The sequence below is a fragment of the Sorghum bicolor genome, chromosome 7 (genome assembly GCF_000003195.3).
Source record: "Sorghum bicolor cultivar BTx623 chromosome 7, Sorghum_bicolor_NCBIv3, whole genome shotgun sequence".
In the NCBI taxonomy this organism is placed as follows: Eukaryota; Viridiplantae; Streptophyta; class Magnoliopsida; order Poales; family Poaceae; genus Sorghum; species Sorghum bicolor.
The window spans coordinates 52,223,804-52,236,570 of NC_012876.2; positions in this window are offsets into that span (position 1 = coordinate 52,223,804).

Genomic DNA, 12,767 nt, shown 5'->3' on the forward strand with positions numbered 1-12,767 from the left:
CATATTATAGATCTACTGCATAGAGAATTTCACAAGGATTCCAAAAAGTCCACATTTGCTATTTTACGACTTTTCTACGAATTTCTATGCATTTACAAAGTTCATCCATGAAATCTGCAAAAACAAAGGAAAAGGAAAACAGATCTTTCACCGGGGACCCTGGAGTTTCCAAGAATCACGCAACAGCCCACAAACACTATTCATATGAGTCTTGGCTTCGCATCTGGAACCCTGGGTTGTTTCTTATTCGAACACGAGGCCCTTTTCCTTTCTCTGTTCGAACAGAGGACGGAGGAGGATCGCCGGCTTTGCGCTTTCTGGCCAATGATGGCCACGCCGGTGGTGAGGGAGGGGTGGGGGAGCACCAGGAGACTTCCCCGCATCCATAAGACCACTCAGATTGGCGCGAGGAGGCTCGTGGTGGCTTGGCCACGCTCACCCCTGAGGCATGGCGGCCGGCCATGGTGGCCCTGCTCTGGAGTGGCCATAGGGCGAGGGAGAGAGCGAGCCGGGGGTGGAGATGGATGAGGAAGGCGCTGGGGTGCTTCTCCACTTCGACAACCGGGCGTGGGGGCGCCAGGGCGAGTAGCAGAGGAGGAGGGGCGCGCTCGGGCATGGATGCCACGTCCGGGACGCGTGTTGTCCGTTGAGGCATTTTATCGAGCACGTGTCGGGCAATGAAGTGGCTCAGGTGGGACGCGTTTTTGGACTCCTTACGGGCCGATTTGGACATTGGGCCAAAAAGGAAGTTTTCTCACGTCGGCCTGCTCTCCAACTTTGATTAAGGGTGCTCAGTCATTAGACCAACAGATTAGGAGATAACTTAATGCCAAGTCACGAGTGTCAACTTATTGACGGTGATTAGCAAAACCAAGAATTGATGGTCCAAACCATGTCAAACATGATGCAACTTTTTACATGACCTTCTCCAAGTAATTGTCCACCACTTTTATTCTTGGACCAACTTGAGTTGCTTAACAAAAACACGAGAACGCGGCATGCCAACGGGTCGACGTCCGTTTAGCGATAAATTAATCTTTTGCTATTTTGTGAGCTATTTTTGAACATCCAAATGAACTCCAAATTTGATGATACTTAACCCATTGCTTTCATCAAGAAGAGTACTCCAACTCATATTAAGGAATATAATTGAGTTACCATATGAATTTGCATAATAAAACGTCACGAAGGAGCTAACTCACTGCTGTCCTTCTAGGGACTTAGAACTATTTCTCAGGGCTGAAAAACAGCAGCTGATTCGAACTTCGAGCCTCTGTTTGAACTATTTGCCAGCTGATTTGGTTCTTGACCTTTGAATAAAGTTTCTTCTACAGAAGCAAAACCACAACTTTCATTTAGGGTCAAACCTCATAACTGCAACCGAAGTCAATCTTTCACCTTGGTCAAAGTAGTAACCCGATAAAGCTCCAAATAGGATTTTAGGCCAATTGAAGCATTTTCTTGACATAAGCTCAACATGAACCCTTCATGACTTTTATTGTATAATTCATCTAGAGTCATATGAACATGTTTTCAAGGGTTGTTTGATGACCCATGATTCTATTTCCTTAATAGAGCCATTCCGGCAAGGATATAACTTATCATTTCATGTGACTTCTTGATTCCAAACTTCACCAAACTTTTCCATAGACCAACATAGATTGGGATGGATATAAGGCACATGGAAAAGGTTCCATTAGCATCATCAAAGCATACCTTTTAAAAAGGCATATATGCAAGCAAGGTTGCATCCACCAAGCCCAAGTTGGGGTTTACTTTCATAGATTGACTTTGACCTCTATATTACCATTGAACTTGTCATGTTTGAGCTCAAACCTAGTACTTAGCAAGTGACAAACACCTGGGGTGTTACAACTGTGGGGGTATAAACCCTATACCCTTATGGCTAGACTTGGGCCAGGAGGCTTGGCCCATCACGAAGACAGTCCGAAGCTTGATCCAACTGCTCGGAGTTTCGCGTAAGGAAACAAGACGTGGAGATCAAGCCAGATTCTAGTCGGTTAGAATAGGAATTGATATTGTGCTATCTATGGCAATTGTAACTGACTAGGATTAGTTTCTAGATCTGTAACCCTGCCCTTCAGACTATATAAGGAGGGGCAAGGGACCCCCTAGGACAGATAATCTCAAGTCAACACAATGCACAACAATACAATCAGACGCAGGGCGTAGGTATTACTCCCGCACGGCGGCCGAACCTGGATAAAAACCTTGTCCGTGTCTTGCGTCATCATCAAGTTCGTAGCTTGCGCATCGTCTACCGATAAACTACTACCATGGGTATACCCCAAGGTAGATTGCCGACTAGCTTTCGTCGACAGTGGCGCGCCAGGTAGGGGGTGTGCGTACCGCTCTCCCGACGAACAAGATGGTCATCGTTCCAGCTTCCGCGGTCGTGGCTGAAGGCCTCACGTTCACCATCGGCTAGATCACGTGGACAACTCATGGCGGCGGCCTCGCGACCACGACTTTGGAAGAAACCCAGATCCAATCTGAGACAGCAGAGGCGTCGACTCCAATCACGCCGACTCCGAGCACCCAACCTCCACTCCCTCGTTACAGGGCAAAAAAGGTCGACAACTCGGATCTTCTTCGAGCTCTTGATCACGCCAACCTCGGGCTCCTCGAAGCTTCCAAACTGGTAGATTTTATCTCGTGCAAATCTGATCAGGCGGCATCGACAAACCCTTTCGACTCCCACCGGCCAACTCATGTCACCACGCACGAACAGCCGGAGACGTCCCTAACGATAACGTCGACCCCCACGGGACGATCTGCCAAGCTCAAGACAGCTCAAGACCAGAATTGCCCTTATGGTCTAAACAACTCGGCCGACCAGTATTCAAGACATACCCGGTCTCTTTTCAGCAGGGCGGGCTTGTCGCCGGGACAGAGCAGCCGAGCAGCTCGCCACTACGTCAACATGGTATCCATCCAAGTACTACCGGATGATAAGGCTACTAGTACGAACTCCAGCACAGGGTCTGTCCCTACCGAGGTTCTAAACTCCGAGGATGAAGACTACGACCTGGATTTACTACCATACCCTCTGGGTTTTTCTCGTTTCCCAGTGTTTCCACCTCGGCGAGGAGATCTTATCTTTAATGTCAGCAACGATGAACCGGTTGTCGACGGAGAAACAGACGAGCAGAAGCAGCTCCGCGAGCAGCGCAATGCCGATCGTGCTCGGCGGCGCGCGGATGAGGAACGACAACTTGCGCCACATAACCTCAGCAATGCTTTCGACATGGTCAGAGATCAGCCAGTCTACAAGGCGCCAAGCGCTAACGTGGCTGTTGCTATGGCAAACCTGGACCGACTCCCTGATACTCCTGAGTGCCAGGGCGTCCGATCTAGTATACGAGCACATCTGATCGCCGCGATGGGACAGACAGCCACCTTACTCAGAAGGGTCCAAGCCGTCTTCGACACAGAGGTTTCTTCCGACCAGACTCATCGCAGCCAGACTTCACCACGACCCAGCGAGCGCCATCATAGCCGCTCCCCCAACGACCGTAGGAAGGACATGGGACGCGACATCCGTGGTCGGGACACCGACGGTTACCACGAGCAGAAGCGGGGGCGTGGTCAGGAAGTAAACCAGGACAGGGATCTACGATACAACATCCCTCCCAAGGACGCCCACGACCGCATCAACAGGCGTGCTACGGAAAGAGCGGTACACGAAAACTTGCGATGCATTGAGTACGATGCCGCACACGGCCCTCCCGGCCTAACACCTTCGCCAAGTCGTATGGCCCCGCATCTTTAAGCTCGAGAAGCTTAAAAAATATGACGGCAAGGAAAACCCTGAAAACTGGATCACTCTCTACGAGATCACAGTTCGATCAGCAGCAGGAGACGAGCACGTCATGGCAAATTACTTCGTAGTCGTCCTTGACCAGGCTGTCCATCACTGGCTCCTCAGTCTGCCCGAGGACTCCTTTGACTCTTGGGAAGAACTGCGCTAGGCATTTATTGACAATTTCATCGCTACCTGCGAGCAGCCTGGGAACAAATACGATCTCGAGAGAATAAGGGACAGGAAGAACGAGCCTTTGCGCGATTATATCCGACGGTTCTCAGATATGCGCCTTAAGATCCCAAAAATTTCTCACGACGAGGCCATATCAGCCTTCATCAAAGGGCTACGCTTCCACGAAGCACTAAGGAATAAGCTACTGTGCAAAAGGCCGACCACGGTTGCTGAGCTCCTCGCCACGGCAAAAAACTATGCTGACGCCGATAACGCAGAAAAGCTCATCCGAGAAGATGCGAGAGGCGCCGACCAGCCTCCTCGACGAGACGACAGTCGTGGACGCTTCGACAACCGGAACCCTTGCCGCGGTGACAACCGCGACCACCGAGAAGGTTGGGACAGGCGACGTGACAACCGCGACGATTTCAGGGGCAAGCGACCTCGTGACCACGACCACGAGATGAACACAGTCAAGCGCCCCAATGGGCGACGAGACTACCAGGAAGACTACAACAAGACGGTGAAAGGGTCATGCCAACTCTATCCCAAGTCCTATCACACGATGGAAGAATATCATGTTCTCAAAAGCATCTACACACAGTGAGCTGCTCAAGGGGATTCCGCCAAGAAAAAAAGGAAATAGGACGGACATGGTCACGAAGACGAAGACGACGACTAGGACAGGGACCCACGACACCAGTATGTCAGTCCCACTGATGTGGTGCACTCTATCTTCGGAGTCAAAGTTTCCATCGAGTCTAAACGAGAGAGAAAGCTTCTGAAGAGAGCCTGTCTCAATGTGGACAGCGCAGACGGCCTCGTCGCCGACCCGAAGTTTCCTCCCTGGTCGCACAGGGAGATCTCCTTCAACAGGAAGGGCCAATGGGCCGCCATCCCAGAACCAGGACGCTTCCCTCTAATCCTGGACCCTTGCATCAACAGTGTCAGATTCGAGCGCGTGCTCGTTGACGGGGGCAGCTCCATTGACATCCTTTTCTGCAACAGCTTGCCTGCCCTCAGGCTAACCCCGGCGCAACTAAAGCCGTACGATGCTCAGTTTTGGGGCATCCTACCAGGCCAAAGTTCAGTACCCCTCGGTCAGGTAACGCTACCTGTTCAGTTTGGAACACCGGACCACTTCCGCACAGAGTTTGTCAACTTTGTGGTCGCCGATTTCGACGGCACCTATCACGCAATTCTAGGCCAACCGTCGCTCACCAAGTTCATGGTAGTTCCGCACTACTCATACCTGGTCCTCAAGATGTCAACAGAGAATGGTGTCCTAACCATTAGAGGCAACATCTACACCGCGTACACTTGCGAGGAGGAAAGCTTCAAGATCACTGAGGCAATCGATCTCTCGATTCGCATGGCAGAAACTGTAGAGTTCCACTTGACCAGCTCTAGCTACCCGAGCAGGAGACTCCGAGGAAAAACTCAAAGTCCAAAGAACACAAGGAGGTACAGCTGGTTGACGGCAGCCCCGACAAGACGGCTCTCATCGGGGCCAACCTGGACCCTAAATAGGAAGACGCGCTCGTCAGGTTTCTAAGGGACAACATAAGCGTTTTCGCATGGAAACCCGCGGACATGTCAGGTGTCCCACGAAACTTGATCGAGCACTCCTTAAACATCTCGAAGACCGTAAGACCTATCAAGCAGAAGCTACGACGGTTCGCTCGCGACAAAAAGGAGGCTATTAGGACAGAAATAACACGGCTTCTAGCAGTCAGATTCATTAAAGAAGTGTATCATCCCGATTGGCTCGCCAATCCGGTTCTTGTAAGGAAAAAGAATAATGAATGGAGAATGTGCGTTGATTACACTGATCTCAATAAACACTATCCTAAAGATCCTTTCGGTCTCCCTCGTATCGCCGAGGTGGTCGACTCAACGGCCGGATGCGAACTCCTCTCTTTTCTAGACTGTTACTCTGGTTACCACCAGATTTTACTAAAGGAAGACGACCAGATCAAAACATCTTTTATTACTCCTTTCGGTGCATATTGCTACACCACCATGTCCTTCGGACTCAAAAACGCTGGGGCCACTTATCAACGAGCCATTCAACAATGCCTCCACGACGAGATCCGTGACGACCTCGTCGAGGCTTACGTCGATGACGTCGTCATCAAAACATGACACGCGAGCACTCTGATCGACAACCTAGACCGAACCTTCAAAGCACTGAATACATACAAGTGGAAGCTTAACCCCAAAAAGTGTATCTTCGGGGTTCCATCTAGTCTACTACACGGCAACATCGTCAGCCGCGACGGCATACGGCCGAATCCTTCAAAAGTTAAGGCGGTGCTCGATATGCGACCACCCAAGAATGTCAATGATATTCAAAAGCTCACCGGATGTATGGCCGCTCTCAGCCATTTCATCTCTAGACTGGGAGAAAAAGGCCTTCCCCTCTTCAAACTTTTAAAGGCGTCGGAAAAATTCTCCTAGACAGAGGAAGCTAACGCCGCGTTCACCCAGCTCAAAACTTTCCTCACCTCACCACCCGTCCTCACAGCACCTCAACCTAATGAGGACCTGCTCCTTTACATAGCAGCAACCGATCGGGTTGTTTCCACGGCAATGGTGGTCGAGCGGGACGAACAAGGCCATGTCTACAAAGTCCAGAGGCCTGTTTACTTCATAAGCGAAGTCCTAAACAAATCAAAGACCAGGTATCCTTAGATACAAAAGTTAATCTACGCCATCTTGATAACCTCAAGGAAGCTGAAGCATTACTTCGACGGCCATCGGGTCTTAGTAACTACCAGTTTTCCTCTGGGGGACATTTTGCGCAACAAGGACGCCAACGGTAGAATTATAAAATGGGCAATGGAACTCGCCTGAGCCGGACCCTCCTCGGCAGTCTCCGCCGCAGTCACTACCGAGGGCTGTTCCTCGGTTTGTTCCTGGGTGGTCTGCTGGGCGATATTTTCGACGACAACCGCCGGCTCAGCCGTTTTCTGGCCAACAACGTTGCCCGGATCAACATCCGACGCCGCAAGACAAAAGAAGATATCATGCTGACGTCACAATGTGAAAAAAACAAAAAGGGGGGGAAGTAAGTGCAGAAAACAAGTTGTGAAACTCACAGGTCGGAGCTCCTGTGCGTCGCTGCAAAGAACCTCCTCCTGGTCCTACCGGTCGCCGCTGCAGCTTCTGCCCCCCTAAGTCGCGTTGGCTCGGCGTGCGGGGCAGGAGGATCACTGGTCCTTGGGCCAGAAGTGATCGGCGCAACGTCAGGCCGACTGTGAGGTCTTCGGACCAAAGATGGTGCAGCCTCCTCCTCATCATCGTCGTCATCGGTGATCCTCACGAGCCGGCGATGCTTTGGAGCCTGGCTGGTCTCCGCCGGCAATGCCTCCGTAGAGGTTCGCTCTGCGGCCATTGGCCTCGTCCCCGCTACCCATTCTTCAGTGGTCAGTGCTCCTCTTCACTGCTGGTGTATTGAGGACACCGAGCAGCATCCTTTTCCGGCGGGTCCATCCCTATGGGATTCTCCATCCCAGGTGCCAGTGACACATACACTGTGCACGGATCGACATCTCTTATCTACAAAGTAAACGGCAAGTCATCAATGCAAAGACTACAGTGTTCACGTAACAATGCAAATCGAAAAAGGAGCTCGTTTACCTTTGGAGCTGGTCGTCCCAGCTTGAAGGCATGCATCCGGTCGTCACTTCGAACGAAGTTATCATCTGACAAGTTGAATAACTCGTTCATCAGTTGCTGGACTTCTGCCTTCTCCAGACCATCCGGGCACATCCTGGTCGGGTCTTGGCTCCCTGCGTACTCGTACGCCGAGTGCATCCTCCTCTGGCAAGGCATCACCCGACGCACAAGGAAGTTCCCGACCACTCCTGGCCCGTCTAAGCAGGACCAGTCGATCAGGCTCATCAGATCTGCCACTTGCCCAGTGAATTCCGGACGGTCTGTCCAGCTTACCCTCTTCTCGGGGATGTAGCCCACGTCGCAAAACGTGGCGCTGCCCAGCTCTTCTCTGATGTAGAACCACCTCTTGTACCATTCGGTGAGGGAAGTGGTCCACGGGCAGCTGAGGTACCGGTTCTTCATCCCATGGCGCTGATTGAGGTACACTCCACCTGCAATCTTGGAGCCTCCAACTGTTCCTTTCTTCCTCAGACAGAAAAGATAGCGGAAGAGATTGAATTGTGGCTCTATTCCAACATAGGCCTCGCACAGATGGATGAATGTGGAGATAAGAAGAATAGAGTTCGGGTGCAAATTGCAAATCCCGATTTCATAGTAGAGGAGAAGGCCTTGGAGAAAAGGGTGAACGGGAATCCCAAAACCCTTTTGAAGATATCCTCGAAGACTACAATCTCACCGGCGCGGGGGTCGGGGTAGCTCTCCCCCTCCGGTGCCCTCCATCCTCCGAGTTCCTGATTGTGCAGGAGCCCCTTTTCGATGAGGTCGTTGAGAGACCTTGTATTGCTCCGGGACTTCTTCCATTCCTTGGCCATCATCTCGGCCCTCTTCTTGGCATCACTCTTCGCCATTTCAAATCTCGCAAAGTCTCGAGCTCGGTTTTGAGGTTTGAAGGTGCTGAGAAAGATGGAGGCTTGGCAATAGTATGCAACTGCTGGGTAAAGAACAAGGATACGACTTTGGGCTTTTATAGCAGCAGCTCCACCTCTACCACTTCCCGTGTTATGGGGAAGTAGGCGGATCTTGCGGCGGCTGCGGCGCTTCGGTTTTCAATACTTATCACAGTTAATATGGTGTCTTTTCTGCATAATTGATGGTCTCTTTTTCTTGGGCCGCGCAAAGAGCGGCTGCACAGTTACTAGGCGCTCCTTTTTACGCAACAGCCTGACAATGCGCCAGGGCGTTCTGTCACATCACATATTAATACGGTGCTATTTTCTTTTCAAAAAAGAGAAGTGGGCCTATTGGTGGAACGGACGTGATATATTCGATTGACTGCACCGACCACCGAGTATCATAAACTCGGGGACTGGTCGACTAGTCTACTCGTTGACATTTCGATGGACTGCACCGACCACCGAGCATCACATGCTTGGGGACTGGTCGACTAGTCTGCACATTTGATATTACGATTGACTGCATCGACCACTAAGCATCACAAGCTCGGGGACTGACCAACTAGCACACTCGTTTACAATCATATGTGTCGATCACCGAGCACGTTTATGTTTCCAACCACGCTTGGGGATCGTTTGGTTAGTCTACATGCTGTGCTCGGAGACTGTACTGACTGCCGATTGTGCTTGGAGATTCATCAATCAATTCTAGTTTCGTTCTTGGAGACTTGCTTTGATTACTCTCCAACCAAAGCTTGGGGATTGGATGAGATAATTTTAATTTTTTAGACCTTGCTACAAGGCTCTTACTTCGCCTTCCAGCAAGCTCGGAGACTACATCGGTACGATGCATCTGGCGATGCATCTCATTTTTAGAACCTCTATAAAGACTTTTTTGACCCTGCCACTACGTGCCTGCGTCACCTACTACCAGGCTCGGGGACTAAGTGGGCACACTTCACCTTGCGGTGAACATGCTTGATTTTTTGAAAGTCTGTACTTTTCAGAAAAAGTAAAGTGGGCACACTTCACCGGAAAAGAAATATTTTTCTTAAGAGCACCATGCATTCTTCGAACAACCGGCTTCTTCGATGTTGATATTGGTCAATTGGTTGTCAAGATTGGTCAAATCGTTCGAGCGACTTTCCTGGTTGTCAAATATGTCAAGTCTTGCTGGTCGAAGAAGTTCAAGATGGCGTGTTGCATCACAATACATGGTGCTTGGGGACTAGCTGTGGGGGTATAAACCCCTATACCCTTACGACTAGACTTGGGCCAGGAGTCTTGACCCATCACGAAGACAGTCCGAAGCTTGATCCAACTGCTCGAAGTTTCGCGTAAGGAAACAAGACGTGGAGATCAAGCCGGATTCTAGTCGGTTAGAATAGGAATTGATATTGTGTTATCTATGGCAATTGTAACTGACTAGGATTAGTTTCCAGATCTGTAACCCTGCCCTCCGGACTATATAAGAAGGGGCAAGGAACCCCCTAGGACAGATAATCTCAACTCAACACAATCCACAGCAATACAATCAGACGCAGGACGTAGGTATTACGCCCGCACGGCGGCCAAACCTGGATAAAAACCTTGTCCGTGTCTTGCGTCACCATCAAGTTCGTAACTTGCGCACCGTCTACCGATAAGTTACTACCGTGGGTATACCCCAAGGTAAACTGCCGACTAGTTTTCGTCGACAGCCACCTATTGTAGTTTGGATTTTATTTGTTTATTTGGCGTAATGCTTTTTAGCAATACAAGTAATTTCTAGAAGCTAAACGAAAAACAACCCTTAATAGCTCATCCGAGCCCTTTTGGCGCTTTTATTTTGTTTGTGACAAACACTTTTAGCGCTCATGAGTGAATTGTGTTTATTTGAACTTATCAGCTATGATCAGTATGGTTTTTTCTTATAATAAATCAGCAAATAGTACTTACTGTCATAGCTTTGGCTGGCCAAATTTGGTAAGGATATTGAAATTTGGCGTATAGGAAAATTGACACATTTAAATTTATGGACAAATCAAAAATTGGCTTGACTATTTAGAGATAGTATCCAAACGCGTCCTAAATATTTCGTAGGAGAAAACATAAAGAAATGTTCCCGGAACAAAAAAGGAACGAGTTGTTGGGTCAGGCTCAGGTCCGTTGCGTCGCGTTGCTCCGAGCGATGAGCCGATGACCCAACGCGAGCTGGTCAGCTGGCGCAGTCCGTGCAAGTGCGAGTCCAACCTGGGCCGTGGCTCTGGCTCGGGCTCGGGCCTGGCTCGGCACGTTCCATTAGACTTAGGCCTTGTTTAGTTCAAAAAATTTAAAGATTCTCCATCACATTGAATCTTGCGGCACATGCATAGAATATTAGACGAAAATAAAAACTAATTATACAGTTTGCCTGTAAATCGCGAGATGAATCTTTTGACCCTAATTAGTATATGATTGGACAATATTTGCCACAAACAAACGAAAATGCAACAGTATCCAAAATCGAAATTTTTTGCCAACTAAACAAGGCCTTAGGTCTTATTTAGTTTCGAATTTTTTTAGTACTGTATCACTTTTGTTTTTATTTAACAAATATTATACGATTATGGACTAACTAGATTTAAAAGATTCATCTCACGATTTACAGGTAAACTGTGTAATTATAAAATATTTTAATTTTAATACATTCATAACTTTATTATACATTTATATATATATATATATATTAAATTTAGATAAATAAGTAAAAGCTATGAATTTAGAAATGTTAAACTAGGTATACCCGGATTTTGGCTAGAATGGTGATGTTTGGACCGTAACCACACGTCCATACCAAAATACTAATGGTGATGTTTGGATTATATTGCAACCACGCACCAAAAAACAAACTGTTAGCTCCGTGTGTAGCACGCAAGGTCCGTATATAGTAAGAATTTATTTATTTATTTATTTTGGGTCAAAGTATATTCAATATGGATCCTCATACGTTGATTTAGTTACAAGCATTAATATGGTATAAACAGATTATAATTAGCAATCACAGCTTAAGAGTTTTCAGTCCAATTAAGGTTTCATTGAATGGTATCGCGGGTAACATGTACTCCCTCTGTCCCGCATTGACTGTCGCTGGGGAGTAGAATTTGAATGTCTAGACTCCTTGTATTTGCCATGCATCTGGACTGCTCCTCTGCCTACATTCAGAGAATCTCTAAGAACCCACCCAGAAGCTACAACGACAGAAATAAAGGGACAAAAGGAGTAGGTGATGAAATGAAACAAGATTCTCATAAATATAGTTTTATGAAATATATTGCATAGTGTTATCGAATGAAATGGTCAAAGTGGAGTTTTACTCAATTTCCAATGTCCGGAGATGAAGCAACCTATTCTAGTGTCTCGATTTCAAGTGCCCCGCTCTCATGCTTCTTCTTTCCTCCTTGTCTTTTGAAACGACCTACATTTTTTCATAAAGGAAAAAATCCACAGATTCAAATTATAATGTGATAATTCAGAAATTGAGCCATCACATTATCATATATCAGCTGTTATCATAGTCATACATCGTGAAAAACAAGATTACAACACATTTACTTTACAACTCTTGGTCAACAAGCCTATTACATCGTTTTTCTAGCGGTAACACGCTCAGGTCTTTATCAGAGTCGATGTAGCGCGTCAGCGGTGAAGGCTCCTCCTTCACGGGCAATCATCAGAGTCGGCGTAGTTTATCAGCGGACGTAGCCTTCATCTCCGAACCAAACTTGAGCGCAGGAACGAGACCACCTAATCCTTCTATTCTCCGTAGTTATCATCATAGACCACGTTCAAAACCTGCTAAACAACTTTCAGTACGATTTGTACTGGTCACTGGCTCCCACCTTATGCTTTTGCGTAAGCTTTGTGGTAAGTGGAATGCAAAGGGTAGATCAAGAGGCCTATATATGGCTGTAGTTTTCCTATGCAAGTTCATCAATATTTAATAATAATAATTCATCAAGTTTTAATCCATCTCATCCACACATCCATCCATCCATCCATCCACCCCATCACACACATCTCACCACACTCTCACTCTCTAGGCGGCAAGTACGACTCCCGCTCGTGCCTTGCCTCAACGGCCATCGCCGGATCCAACACAAACCCAGAGGAAGGTAGAAAGAACTCCTCTCACTAGTCAAGCGAAGCGGAACATAGGAAAGGTCCATGGCCGAGAA